Genomic DNA, 14868 nt, shown 5'->3' with positions numbered 1-14868 from the left:
CAGTTGTTTTGTGTTTTTTCTTAATTATGGGGGGCATTCTACGGTCATCCACTGTAGAAGTCTGCCTTGGTCTACCAGACTGTTTGCGATTGCTGAGGTCACCAGTGTTTTCTTTTTTTCTTTTTAATAATGTTCCAAACTGTTGATTTTGGCAAGCCTAAGGTTTTGGCTATGTTTCTATTTTTTTCAGATTTTTCAGCCTAATAAAGACTTCCTTGACTTTCATTGACACCGCTTTGGTCCTTATGTTGACAGACACCAATGGCAGACTCCAAAGGCAAACGCCTAGAATCAAACAATGCTTCATTGTCCCATTACTTACACAGGGCACAAGCATGTTACGGGTAATTAAGACAGACCTAGCAAAGAAGTGATGCCATGATGTCACCCATATACTGTACACATTTACATTTAAGTCAGAAGGTCTGTCTGAATTACCCTTAACATCATCGTTTCCTTAGAACACGCACACACACACACACACACACACACACACACATACCAGTGGCGACTGGTGCCGTTCGAGATTAGAGAGGACTACGACCTTATTTCTACAGGATATTGGATGACTACATTCATATTCCAGATGCGATGTATTCGATGCTCAATGTTACATCGATGGGTTTAAGCGACATGCCCCGAGCAGGATACTAGAATTTGCCTACCCTACACCCATCATGAGGTTGCTACAGCCTAGCCTACACATGGACGTTTATAATGCAGGAGGAGAGATAGATTGGAGTTATCAAGGTGACATCTTTAATACAGCCTTGCACACTCTTGCCTGCATTCCTTCTCTAATCCACTCACGCCTGTATGCTGTGTAACGGTTATTGATATGTTATGAAGGTTTCTCCTCTCACCTTTTCCCTTCGCCTCGGAACTTCAGTGCACAGCTGTCTGTGACCAGGTCCCAAAACCTCTCCAGGACAAACCTTCATAACGTATCCGCTACAATAACCGTTACACAGCATACACCGCATACTAGGAGGAGCTGCAGTTGGATAGCATTAGCCAGCTAGCTAGCTAACATGAAAAGCATTCCTCTGTGAGTCAGGTGGCTGAGGAGGGTAAATGAGTTGCATTAGCTAAGTAAGTGAAAGGTAAACGAAGAAGAACAGAACGATGCAACAAAATAATATTACAAAAATAGCTAGCTCTCTCACTCTCGCTGCTCCTTCTCCTAAATTTTGAAGAAATTAATTTGTATTTCTCTCTCTTTCAATATCTATTTCTCTCTCTCTCCCTCCAGAATTTTGAGCCTGAAAGACCTACACACAGTGAGTCAGTGAATTAGCTAGCTGATGATTTTGATTTGATGATCGGGATCGTGAGTTTGCCATATTTGGTCTGAGGACCATCCTCTGAAGCTGCTCATTTTACAGTGAAAATGCGAATAAAATAGACAACAACCACAATGAATGGGGCTTAATGAAGCAGTAAGGAGTGTCTCGAAATCCAGTCCCATTCAACCTCAGCATTTTGGACATGGACAGTTTTATTTTTTATTTTTATTTTATTTTCTCAAAATTCAAGGGAGAACCATCCTCCTCTTCCTCAATGGACCAGCCTCCACTGACACACACACACACACACACACACACACACACACACACACACACATACACACACACACACACACATACAGAGAAACACACTACTGGCACAATGGAACTAATGGAATAGTCCCAAAGGTGCAAACCCTGCCCATCTGGCACTTCAGGCAGGCTAAAGCAAACGCTTAAAGTATTTAAAAGTATTTTTAAACACTTTTTCATCCAGGTCTGACACACACACACACACACACACACACACACACACACATGCAGTCCCTTACTACGCCAACCTGTCTGGGGCCTCCCCAAATATCATCATCAGAGTGTACTCTGAACGTCTCCCAGTGATGACCTCATTGTTGGGTCAGGTTTAAATGAGTCACTCTCCAGCATGCTTCCTATCTACAGCGTAACACAAATTGTATATATAAATATATATTTTATAAAATACCTCCATGACTAACTGTCTCGACTTCATGTGAGTACTGTAGCCATCAAACAAACAAATCACCTCCCTACAATTGAATATATGCTGTAGACACGATAATGTCGAAATCATGTGGTGCATTTTCTATCTAAACTACTTCTACGGCAGACTGTGCTGTGGATCAGTGATATAGGAGACAGAACCCCCCCCCCCCTTTGCCCCCTGGTTTCCTTAGGCTGACTAGACACAGAGTCATACAAACTGATACTCAAAGAGATCTGCCAAGCTCCTCTGAAAACATTGACAAGCCAAACCAGTTAAGTCTGCCTGTCTCAGGGGTAACAAGCAACTGAATCGTATTCGGGATAGAACGCAAACAGGAGGCCCCTAAAACCCTACACCGAGCCGTCACTGGAGAGAGTCAGACATGTGTCTCATAGCTGTGTAACTCGGATGACTCATTTGATTGGTTCACCATGCACGTTATTCATCTTTTAAATATATATATGCATGAGGAAGAAAGAAACGCCAAATGACTAGACGATGACTTAAAAGCAAGGTCGTAACGCACAGGTGTACAAAGAGATTTGAACTGTGGGGTTTTGAAAGGATTCATCGATACGTTAATACTGTTTCTGTATGGAGAGGGAGGGAATCATGCATCAGGTACACAAACAGAGATGGTAGAAACCATAGAGAAAACAGAACAATGTAATACTTTTATACAGCGTGATATGTGTAATACGTACAGTACTGGATATAGTAATACCTGGTAATACCAGGGCGGTAACCAGGGTATATGGTTTACCAAGGTCATGCACAATCGGTGTAGGGGTTCAGGAGGAATCTTGACTTAAATGTCCAACTTGCAAAGCGAACAAAGCGTTAATTAGCAACCACTCTGACTCTCTCCTAGCAACCGTAATGCTGCCTGTCCCCCCCAAAAAAGTGTCTCCAGTTATGTTTACATTCTGCAGTCTGTGAGAAGGTACGGACTTTCATACCGATAAATGATGATATATACATTAATTCACATATGAAATTAGGGAATATAGACATAATGTACATCGGAAATATGTATAAGATTATGACAAAAAAAATACTGAGGTCATGACATCAGTGTCCTCAATGGTTACGGCCCTGCCGACAATACTGTACATCACGTGTTTGACACTTACAGTAAATAAAAAATGTATTCAATCACTCATCTTTTCTTCATATCAGGGGAGCTCTGTTGGAGTCAAAACAAATCCATGAGTGTTGAAAAACACCCAGTTCAAATTGTTAATATCACTCTCCAGACAACATTAACATTTTTTTCCCACTACCTTCTCCACCTCTTCTCCAACTTGTTCTTGGCTTTTTGTCTGTTGTTTTTGGCAGACCTCGCTGACGAGTGGGTCTCATAAAATGGTATTGTGGCCGTTCGATGTCACAGGGGTGAGAAGCTGTTCACTTTGCATCTCGGTCCAAAGGGGGGCTGGATCTGCTGAGCTAGGGGCTTTGGGAAGCAGAGGACGCAGTGTCATTGGGCCCCGCGTGAATATGAAATAGAAACGCCCTTGTTGATTCTGACTGAGATGAATGCTGTCACAGGTTAAACAGGCATGGTGTTTTTCGTGACACACGTTATGGTAACTTTCATAAATAAGCTATAAATAAACTAGTACTACAAAATAGTACTACAACTAGCCTACAGATGATAATAACGGTGCACTGCAGCATTTCTAAATATTTATCGGAGCTATAAGCCTTTATCATAGCTTATCAATGAAAGTTATGATGTAACGTGAAAGTGTCACTGCATTTTAAAACATAAATTAGAAATTAGAAAGACAGCAGGAAAGAGGGATGTTTATATTTGAGGTTGACTGGCAGACGATGAACTTTGCTGACTATGATTGATGAGACGAGGGTCTTGTCAGCCATTGTTGGACGTGAGGTAGCTCGGCACCGGTTTTAGGCCGAGTGTTTACCTCATCGACGTTGCATCATGGGAGATGCCTCAGCCATGACTTCATTTCCTACCTTCTTGTTTTTCAGTTGATGCCTTAGTCAGCTATGAGTTATGAGTGAACTTAAAGTGCGCTGCTTTTTGTTAAACGCTGTAACATTATCCATCATTGTCATTCAGCGCTGATCTTATTTTTGGGAACCGGTCGGCGAAAAACAGGGTATTCCGTCAGCCACTCTTGTCCCTCAGCCACCTCTCTGTTCGGGTCTGCGTGGCGTTCCCGAATGACCGCATCGGGATGGATTCCAGCTCCTCTAGCTTTGGCCCTCTTGTTTTCCCGTAAGTACTCTGAGCAGAGTCAAAGTTCACAGGATAATAAGGGAGTGTGGCAGCGTTGGCACACGCGGCAGAGAAAGTGTCAGGGTGGAGAACCGAAAAATCACCTTTTTTTGGGATGCAGTCGGATTAAAAACAGACAGCACATGGTGGGCTGAGATGTCTCTTTTCTGGTCTGGCCGCACACCACACACACACACACACACACACACACACACACACACACACACAGACACACACACAGACACACACACGCGCACACACACACTCACTATAGACACAGACGACTCTAACACACACACACACACACACACACACACACAAAGCTGGCCAGCCTGTAGCGAGTCACGCTGTTGGCCTCCTTATTCAGAGTCTAGACAGGAAGCTAGCCCATGCCAAAGCAGGGGTTTTCTTCCTCACACCCTCACACCATTTCACACACCGCTCAGACCACTGACACAGCCGTCTCCTCTCATTAGACGTGTGTGTGTGTGTGTGTGTGTGTGTGTGTGTGTGTGTGTGTGTGTGTGTATGTCTGTGTGTGTGTGTGTGTCTGTGTGTGTTTTACAATCTAAAAAATTGTCTTACGTCTCCTTAACCACAAAGAATGACCATTTCACCTCAAAACAAACCATTTTTTCTGTCATAAGATGGCATATTCACTTGTAAGAGACAATTTAGATAACCCTCTTTTTTGAACACTGAAATTTGTCTAAGGTGTAGTGTGAAAAGTTCAGCTCGTCCTTCCTGGGTACAGGGGCACGGTGCGTCCCGTAGTGCTTGGCCAAATTAAACCAAGCTCCTACTGTTCTCATCTGCGCACCTGTGGCCCCTGCCAGGCCTCACCATGACCTTTGACCCCCTCACAGATGGGTCTGCATAATAAGACACAGGTACATGCGGCTAAATGCCATCCAGGACATGCTTGATAAGTCAGTGTGTAGGTCCACTGTATGGATGAGTGCTAATACATGCAGGAGAATGTTGATGTATTTTCTGGTGTGTCTCACGGAATCTGAGGGATGCTTCTAGAAAGGTCTTGCTCTGTCCTGAGGGAGGGTGGCAGTGACAGGGGCCAAATGTACTCTCGTGGTTCTCTCTCTCTTTCTCTTTCTGTCTCTTCCCAGTTCCTACCCTCTTTGTGTCTCTCTGTACCTCTCTCATTCACCCCCCCCCCTCTTCTCTCTCTCCCTCTGTGATGGCCTTTCTGGCCTGAGGCCCATGGCCCCCTTGCCCTGTGTCCAGCAGGGCATGCTGTACTTTTCAATCTGGATGGATGAATATTCATGGCCTCCTGGCTGGTGGGACATGGCAATGTGGACAAGGATAAGAGGAAAAACAGAAGGAAAGAGAGAGGGAGAGAGAGAGAGAGAGAGAGAGAGAGAGAGAGAATGGGGGGGGGGCAGTGTTTGAATTCACTAAAACACTTACTTTACTTATTTATAATTCACACAAGATAGAGCTTCGTCAACAGTCTCTTTGACACAACCAATAAATGTCAACTACCACTGACTGATTCGATAGACATAGCTGCCATTTAGCAAAATCGCATAATCGATACAATTCCTGGCTTCTTTTACCAAGTGAACCTAATCTAGCTTTATGGTAGTGACCCCTCCCTGGTCCCACCTCTCTTGACACTCGCTAAATATATGAGTGTATTCACACCTTGTCCAGAACAATATATGACATACATGTATGCCATATATCACATGATATACACGTATGTGAATATATCACATACATGTATGACATGTATGTGCATTGGCCACTTTTGCATTACAGTATATTTCATCTCCTCTTCCTTCTGTCTGTGGTATGCTTCCCTTCATTTCTCACATGAGTGGTTTTCTTATCACAGAGGTCCCCCTCGCCTGCCCCGGGACTGAGTTAGGGCCGATAAAACACCCAAATATTCTGTTAAACATGGGCGGCTTCTGCGATGTGGCCGCCCTATGATGCCTCCTGGGTAATTATGGTAATAACTCAGCCGTCAGCGGCGAGGCCGGAGGCCCGGGGATGCCGAGGTCAGGGCGGGGAACGGGGGATCGAGGGGGTCAAGGTGGGCCGGCTGGTGGGGCTTTGGCGCCCTCCCATAAACCCTTTCTGACACCCCGGAGGCCAGTGGATGTATGTGGACGCTCATGATCGTCTCGTCTTCGGTAATCAAGATGCTGATGAGGAATGATGACTCGTGGAGCGAGACCTGGGTATGCTGCATGGCCTCGGTGGTTCTAGGAAGGTCAGACATCCTCTTGAGAGGTTGAAAATATAAGATTGATAAGATTTAAGAGAGATGTGCAAAATTGTGATGTTTTGTTTCAAAATGCCTTTACAGGTCAAGCCATCGTTGCTTCAGCATCTTTTCTAACAGATGCTATGGATGTTCGGAGGAAGGCTCGCCAACAGAAACAAACACAAAAAGGTTCTACAGCACCTAGACGCAAACAGGGTTATTTGGCTGTCCCTGTGGGGAAATTCCTTTGACAAACCCTTTTGGGTTCCAGAGGGACAGACGAAAACCCATTTTTTTAAGAGTGTACGGAGAATACTTTCGATAGCCACACAAAGCAACACTACTGTATTACATTAATTACTATTTACTGAAGCTTTATTACCTTTGAACGGATATTTCAATTCACTAATTTCACTTGCATAGCCGACAAGGTGGCAGCAATAACATCATAAAAATAGACCAACGTGTATCTTCTTGTGAGGAGGGAGTCAAGTCTCTGTCTGTGGGGCTCGGAGAAACCGTGTTCTCTCTGACACATCCTATATTTAGACTGGGGTTGTTATTGGAGAGGGGAACAAAAGCAAAAACATGATATGCCTGAAATGCTGTCCAAATTCAAGAGGGAGAGAGCAGAAGGCAAAACCACAAGGTTTAAAGAAAGGGTGCCATTCGATCACCACTCTGGGTCTGTCAGTGTTTTCTTTATTTCGACAGACCCCAATTACTCAACTCTCTCTATTTCCCCCCTCCGTGCAAACCTCAGCCCTTTTTCATTCCTATTCCTCTTGAATCCTTAATGTTGCTTTATGCATGTCGCACGACTCCGTTCTTATATCAGAGTTACTGATTACATGTACTACTGTATGTGGTGTAGAGTTGTTGGATTTGAGCATACTTTAAGCATTTAGCTGAGCCTAATTGTAAACACACCAATAGGTCATTGCTAATAGAATGTGGTGTATTTACAGCAAATACAATAGATCTAAAGACGGAGTCAAGCTTGGCAAAGCTTCAGACGACGTGCATTCACAGTTCTACGTTCCATAGCGTGACCAACATCGGGTCAAACCTTCACTCTTGTGTTGAAATGCACTAGCACCTTCCCCTCCGCTTTATTAAGCCACTGTTCATGCTAACGTAGCTTTATTCAGCACCGTCCACCTGCGGTTCATTGAGTCATCTGACCTGCAAATAACTATAAATATTTATTTGCGTCCACAGAGTGCCTAAAAATAACTTTATTACAATAGAGAGTGCCTTGGAGGGGAGCCACGGGAGCGGTGTGCACTGAGCAGTAGTCAGCACTCAGAGTCAGGGTTCAGTGTCCACAAGAGAGGGAGCGGTGTCAGGAGACAGACATATTGATAGCTTTGTGGTCAACAGAAAAAGGTACAGTGACCTAGGCGTCCAAATAGGGTTTTAGGCCGAGATTCCAACAACCACAGATGAGAGGTGCGATATTTAAGCTGTTCACTGCATGATGTTTGATGTTTTTCCGCATGATCGAATAAAATCGAAGAATGTTTAATCTGCAAATTGTATGAAGAAATACAGTTCCCTGTACGTATACCCAGAGCATTAGGGTTAGTTAAGTTAAACCTGGGTTGCTCATTAGGCAAATTCTGTCTTGAATCTTGAAATATCTTATTATGGGTTTAATATGAGTTTAATACCTTATCGGCCACAATGGTGTGTTATTTTCTTGGCATAGCATGATGACTTGTGCCAACATCCTACAGTATGCCAGTGGTGTTCCACTGCCACCAAGACCTGGCATGGTGCACCTTTGCTCTTCTCCAACTTCTCCCTCCTCTCCAATCCCTCCTTCACCCCACGGAATACAATAAATGTCCGGCCATCATTTATTTTAATTCACTCCTCTCCTGTATAGATGAAATGGATTCGTAACCTTGTAGGACAAGGACGTGCATGCTGGCTGCCGTCAGACGCTGAATTATTCCCTATTCTTCTGGCGTACAGAGAGAGAGGGAGAGAGGGAGAGAGAGAGAGAGAGAGGGAAAGAGAGAGAGGGAGGGAAAGAGAGAGAGGGAGAGAGAGAGAGAGAGAGAGAGGGAAAGAGAGAGAGGGAGAGAGGGAAAGAGAGAGGGAGAGAGGGACAGAGAGAGAGAGAGAGAGAGAGAGAGAGAGAGAGAGAGAGAGAGAGGGCCAATGATAAAGAGAAATGGTCTGGCATGCAAATTGCCGGCTGCCACGTCCAATGAAGAGGCCTGGCGGAGAGTGTCGCCGTAGAAACTCTGGACAGGGTTAACGAGGCTGAGGGAGAGAGTGCACTAGAGGAAAAAAAAAGTGAGAGTGTGATTTATTCGCCAAATCAGGACACAATGAGTGGATTATGGGTTGTCTAATGAGAAAGAGTTTTTAGGGGATAGCTAATTGGACGCGACTGAGTTGAATGCTGAGAGTGGGGAGAGATAGGAATTGGGTGCCGCCTGTCATTCAGTCGACAGTTTCTCAAAGGCCAGGAAATCAAATGGCTCAGGAATGCTCAGAAGGGGGATAGGCGGGAGCGCTGTGGAAGGTTATGGGTGGGTACTGTGGAAGGTTATGGGTGGGTACTGTGGAAGGTTATGGGTGGGTACTGTGGAAGGGTATGGGTGGGTACTGTGGAAGGTTATGGGTGGGTACTGTGGAAGGTTATGGGTGGGTACTGTGGAAGGGTATGGGTGGGTACTGTGGAAGGGTATAGGCGGGTACCGTGGAAGGGTATGGGTGGGTACTGTGGAAGGGTATGGGTGGGTACTGTGGAAGGGTATGGGTGGATATGCGTAGCAGAGTATGTTCTTGTAATAGAACAATACACATTTGGGAGCAGAAACCAGTGTTTATTTCAAATGAAGAATAATGAAGGTGTGAGAAATAACTACCACCGTGTAGCTTCTCTAAGCACAACAATAGAGATACTGTATACAAATCTGGCCCTTGAGATCTGCACTACCGGTTATCTGGTCTCCCAGAAATCCTAAACTCCTTAACAATCCTCTAATTGTCCGGAGAGTCCTCTCCTCTGGTGTCCCAGGTCTGAATCAGTCCCTGGTTAGAGGGGAAAGGTCCTGCAGCCCTTGTACCCACTAGAGGGTAGTATTTGTCCATAAGCTGTGCAGCATTGATGTTCCAGCCAAGCTGCGCTGCATCCTCTGTTCACACAGGAGATTGTCTAAATGCTTTGTGACATACGTTTTTACGTTACGTTTTCTGCATACCATAATGTCATTTCTGTAAAGAGTTCTAGGTTTGCTTAAAGGTTGAGAAACTCCTCAAGTTAAGGTTAAAGTATGTATGGATGTAAATATGTATAATGTATAATGGATGATTATACTCGTGTAATTTCCACTGACTTTATATAGTCGAGTGATCTTTTTTAATACACACCAAGTAACCTAACCTTGTCTGTTTTCAACGAATCATGTGAAGTTGTAAATCATATCTGAAGTAAAATCAGCTTCTATCAGGAAAATGTGAATACTTCTTCATTACTCACTGTTAGCATTTTCTTCGGTATTTTGCGCTGCCAATTCCTTTACTCAAACCACGAACCAAGTGACGACATTTCTTTTGTTCGGACTAGGAAGTCCTTGGAAATGTTTGTGTCGACTCCACTTAAAAACGAAAGCTTTTGCCTTAATTCATTGCCGATGCATGTTCTCATTTCATGAGTGCAGTGGAATGCACATTTGAAATGGCTTTGGACACAAATGGGATTAATGCTCTGAAGACATCCCTAAAGCGTCTCCACCTGTAATGTTGTTTGCAGATGCACTAAATGAGATGTCTCAGTGGTGAACAGTGATGCAGAGCTGGGACGCAAGGGCTGCCGCGCCAGCCCGCTCCATGACCCTCCACGGCTCTCCAGAATCTGCCGCAGGGCAACACAAGGAGAGGGAAAATATGATTACTCTCTTCCCTAATGTAGGGGAATCTCATTTGGATTGTGGGGCTTTTGTTGCTTATTTTCTGTGTTGGCAAATATAAGTAAATAAAGAAACTAGAAAGCTGCAATTCAGATTTCAGAGGCACTGTTGCCCAATTGCTGTGTTCTGACAATAATTAAATGGGTACTTTTTAAAAGGTAAAAAACGTATAAGATGAATAGCATACCGCACATGAATAACAACGCCAGGATCCCCCTCAAAGCATTGATTAGGATGAGAACAAAATAGATTTATACACAAAAAAAAGACAGAATTGCTTAACAAAGACAAATGAGTGTTATCGAGCTCTGGGTTGATAAAAAGGTGTGAGGTGTCGTCAAGTGTTTTATGACGGTCCCCTGGGTGTCTATCCCCCATAACCCTTGACCCAGTGACCTCTTCAAATCACAAGGGTGATTACAAGGGTTACATTGTGCCTGTCAATAAAATAAGGGTGATCAAAACATGATAACATCTTGCTTCAGTGTTGTACTGTTCAGTGTTGTACTGAACTTAAAGGGTTCCATTTCAATTTGTTCAATGCAGGAAGTAAATTAATTATAATTATTGAAAACACATCACCCTGTTCAATTCATGAATTGGAATTTCCATTCATATACTGAAGTGAAATAGAACTGACTTCGACCCTGGTAACTATACAGTGTGTGTATGACAACACAGAAACACAGCGTAGTGTAAGCCACTATTATCTCTCGCTGGTAAGTTTATTTGTTTATTACAGTAGATTCTCTTCGAGCTTATAATCAGGCTAATCTTCTATGAGTCCATCAAGAAAAACAATATTCACATACATATCTATGTTATGTGCTCCTGTAAGTGAGGTGCTTAGACTCTGAAGTGCCATACCAGTATGATTTCAGTTAGCGTCGACTATTAATCCAGTATTTTCTTTGAAAACGGTGAATGAAAATTGCATAATACTGTAATGACACATCTATAAATTAAATGTATTTAAAACAACCACCATGCCCACATTAAAATACGGTCAAATAAAATGTCCCCTCGTTACAGAATAGTTTTCCAGTGAATACTCCAGTATATACCAGTGATACTATATACCAAAACTGGAACTGGACTGCAAAATAAAGTGTAACACTCATGCCACTCTAGCTGGTCCACGATGCGATGAAAAGGACTCTCACTCACAGCTGCTCTGCTATACCTGTCATGTTCCTGTCTGAGATACATGTCTTCCCAGTGGGGATCTTTACTGTGCGACACACGCATTTCTCACTGAGGGCTCTGACAACACACAACAGTGCTGACCTTTAACTCAGCAAATGTTTCACACTTGATTGAGAGTGTCATCAACCATCATCCTGAACAAGGAGTTTAGTATACAATTCAGAAGTTGAAACCTGATTGGTCTAACAGTACAACGTACTGTATAAGCTCTGAATTCAAAAGTGCTGTACTCAGATGCTTTCCCTCACAAAAGGCCACTCAAGGAAAAGGATTGAATTGTGTTGAATGTGAGCTGTGTTCAGACCAGTGCTCAGTCTAAGTATACACTGACAGATAGTTCTGGGTGAATATTGAGCAGACTTAATGGTATATCTCAGTGTTCTACATAGTGTTCTGCATTCGACAGCAGTCAAACATTATACTGATGGGGGCAGTAATGTGTGTATGTGGGAGAGAGAGTGAGAGAGAGAGAGAGAGAGAGAGAGAGAGAGAGAGAGAGAGAGAGAGAGAGAGAGAGAGAGAGAGAGAGAGAGAGAGAGAGAGAGAGAGAGAGAGAGAGAAGAGAGAGAGAGAGAGAGAGAGTGAGAGAGTGAGAGAGTGAGAGAGAGAGAGAGAGAGAGAGAGAGAGAGAGAGAGAGAGAGAGAGAGAGAAAGAGAGAGTGTGTGTGTGTGTGTGTGTGTGTGTGTGTGTGTGCGTGTGTGTATGTGTGTGTGTGTGTGCGTGTGTCTGCATGCATGTTTGTACAGATGTGTGTATGTGCACAAGCGTGTGTGAGTTTAACCGCCTAGCGACGTAGGTGGTTTTACCATAAAGCCACAGTCTGAGATTAGCGTGGGGGTCCCGGGGGTCTCACTCGTCACTCCATTTTCTAAATTGACAGCTGGAGAAACTCTATTCCCCTGGACGTGATTAACGGCGCCCGGCGTCGGGAGGAGTGCGTCGGCGGAGAGAACGGAGTGATAAATGGAGGAGGTTGGGAAGAATCAGGGCAGATGAAAGTTGTTGGGCGCTGAGAAATGACTGACAGCTCATTCGCCCGAGCAGGGGAGAGGTCGACTCGTCGTACCCCTTCTTTTTTCGTTTTCATTTCGAAATGTGCTTGAAGATGGACAACCAGCCCCGAGTCCAGGGATGATAACGTGGTCTTCTCTCCATCTCATGTTCATCTCATGAGTCAGGTTGACTCAGAGGAAAGTGGAAGGCAGAGAGAAGATCTCTCCTTGTCTTTTTTGGTGCAGTTGGATGATCATGAAAATGCCTATTGACAACTTATCAACATATCACATGGTCGGGGCGCTTAGTGGCGTAGCACACTAATGCGCAGACCACGTAATCGCAAGGTTCCTGGTTCAATTCCGACCCTCGACATATCTTACATGTCGTCCCTCCTCTCTCTCACCCATCCTTCCTGTCAATCTCTACTGTCTCTATCCCAATAAAGCAGAAATGCCCTAAAAACATATTTTAAAAAACCAAAACATTACACATGGTTACAGTAAACCTACGACAACCAAAGTGACCTTTGTTACCCATTACGTAAGATAAGTCAATTGTTATTAGCCTATGAGAAGTACTGTATGCCCGATGCCTGTTGGCTGGTATTGATGGAGATGATCGTACAGTAATAGCTTAAAGGGGCAGCATAAATCCGTAGAAATTCTGCCACTTTTGGCCATCGCAGTGAAATTCAATTCCAAGTTCCAAACAACAACATCCTTCCTAACAATAATATAAACTCTTGCAGTGTGGACTTGCAGTGTTAGACTTTAGCTGTTGTGTTTCTGCATGCGCACACAAGGCAAAAAAAAGAAAGAAGAGGCAGCCTCCAGAGACAGAAGAACTCCCCTAGAACACCCCTGAAAAGTAAAAACAGTGTCACACCCGAAACTCAATTTTAGAAAGCGCTTTTTGGGACCAAAACAGTGTTGGTAAATGAAATATTTTTTTCAAGGAATCTCATTTCCTGAATGCTATAGTCATAACAACTATTAGAAAGGTTTTTTTAGAAAGCTTGAATGCTACATATTGCACCTTTAATCAGTCCTCTTTGGTAGTGGGATGAGAGCATAGGAATAGAATGTGGGAATATCCATTTTACTTATGCGATTGCCCTGACAACAATGTCATCATGGGTTGTACTTGATGAAAAATGATCAGTAATGCACTTTAACCCCTAAGGAGCCTCATCAATGGTAACTATGTTACACTGTGATACTGTGGAATAAGGACCTCCTTTTTTCAAGCAGCTCAGTGACTGACCCCAGCTAGTGAAAGCTCCTTAGTAAATCACACACTTTTAACATTCTGAATCAAAATCCATTCGCCTGCCTTGTCGAGGGTGGCCTTGAGTGCGGGCTCTCTCAGCATCGCCCTCTCAGTCAATGTTTGAAGTAATGACTCTTTACACAGTCATTTGGATACAAACAAGCATCTGTCTGTGTGGTAATTATCTCGAGGACAGAGGGAAGCTAGAGAGCAGTGTTTGCAGCCTTCAGTATCTCTGTCTGCCGCTGTCTAAGTGACATGAGACAACTTGAGTGCCAATAGGTTGCCTTGAGCTGGTATTACAGCCAATTACTGCCACGGGTGTTTCAGCACCCCTTAATGAGTGAACAGCTCCTCTCTAAGACTGTGAAGGACTGTGGGCTGCTCCTCCCTGCTGTGACTTGGCAGTAGTGTGGATGTTCCATGGAGGATTTAGATTTAGTGATTGTTACCCATTCTTAGGCTAATACGTTCTTTGTTTTTGTTTTTTTACCATTTGACAATGTATGGCCTTTAACTAGGGCCCAGAGATGTTCCTGGTCAAGTCATGTGGTCAGGGAAAACCACAGACCCTGTCAGTTGTCAATAATGAGGAGAACACTGGGTAACCCAAAGCCACTCAACGATCGAAAAAATCAAGTTACGTAAACATAACACGGGAGACATACAACGCTATCTTAATTATTAACTTAATGTAATCTTCATGTGTTGATGTGTGATTTTGTTTTCAAACACAATATTCCTGAAGGAGATAGTTCAGAACTACTGTGTCTCTACTTGGGTTTATAGATACTGAGTTTAAAATAGCCCTATTATCTAATGATATTAACTAAGAAGAAAAGTTGAAGACCGCTTGGGGCGCATCTTCCCTACCGTCTTCAAGCCCCAGAAATTGATAACGATGTGACAACTGGGGACGAGGGGCTATTGGGGATGGGGTGGAGGGGTGGGGGGGCTT

The sequence above is a fragment of the Argentina silus genome, assembly GCF_951799395.1.
Source record: "Argentina silus genome assembly, chromosome: 17".
Classification (NCBI taxonomy): Eukaryota; Metazoa; Chordata; class Actinopteri; order Argentiniformes; family Argentinidae; genus Argentina; species Argentina silus.
This window is presented reverse-complemented; position numbering follows the sequence as displayed.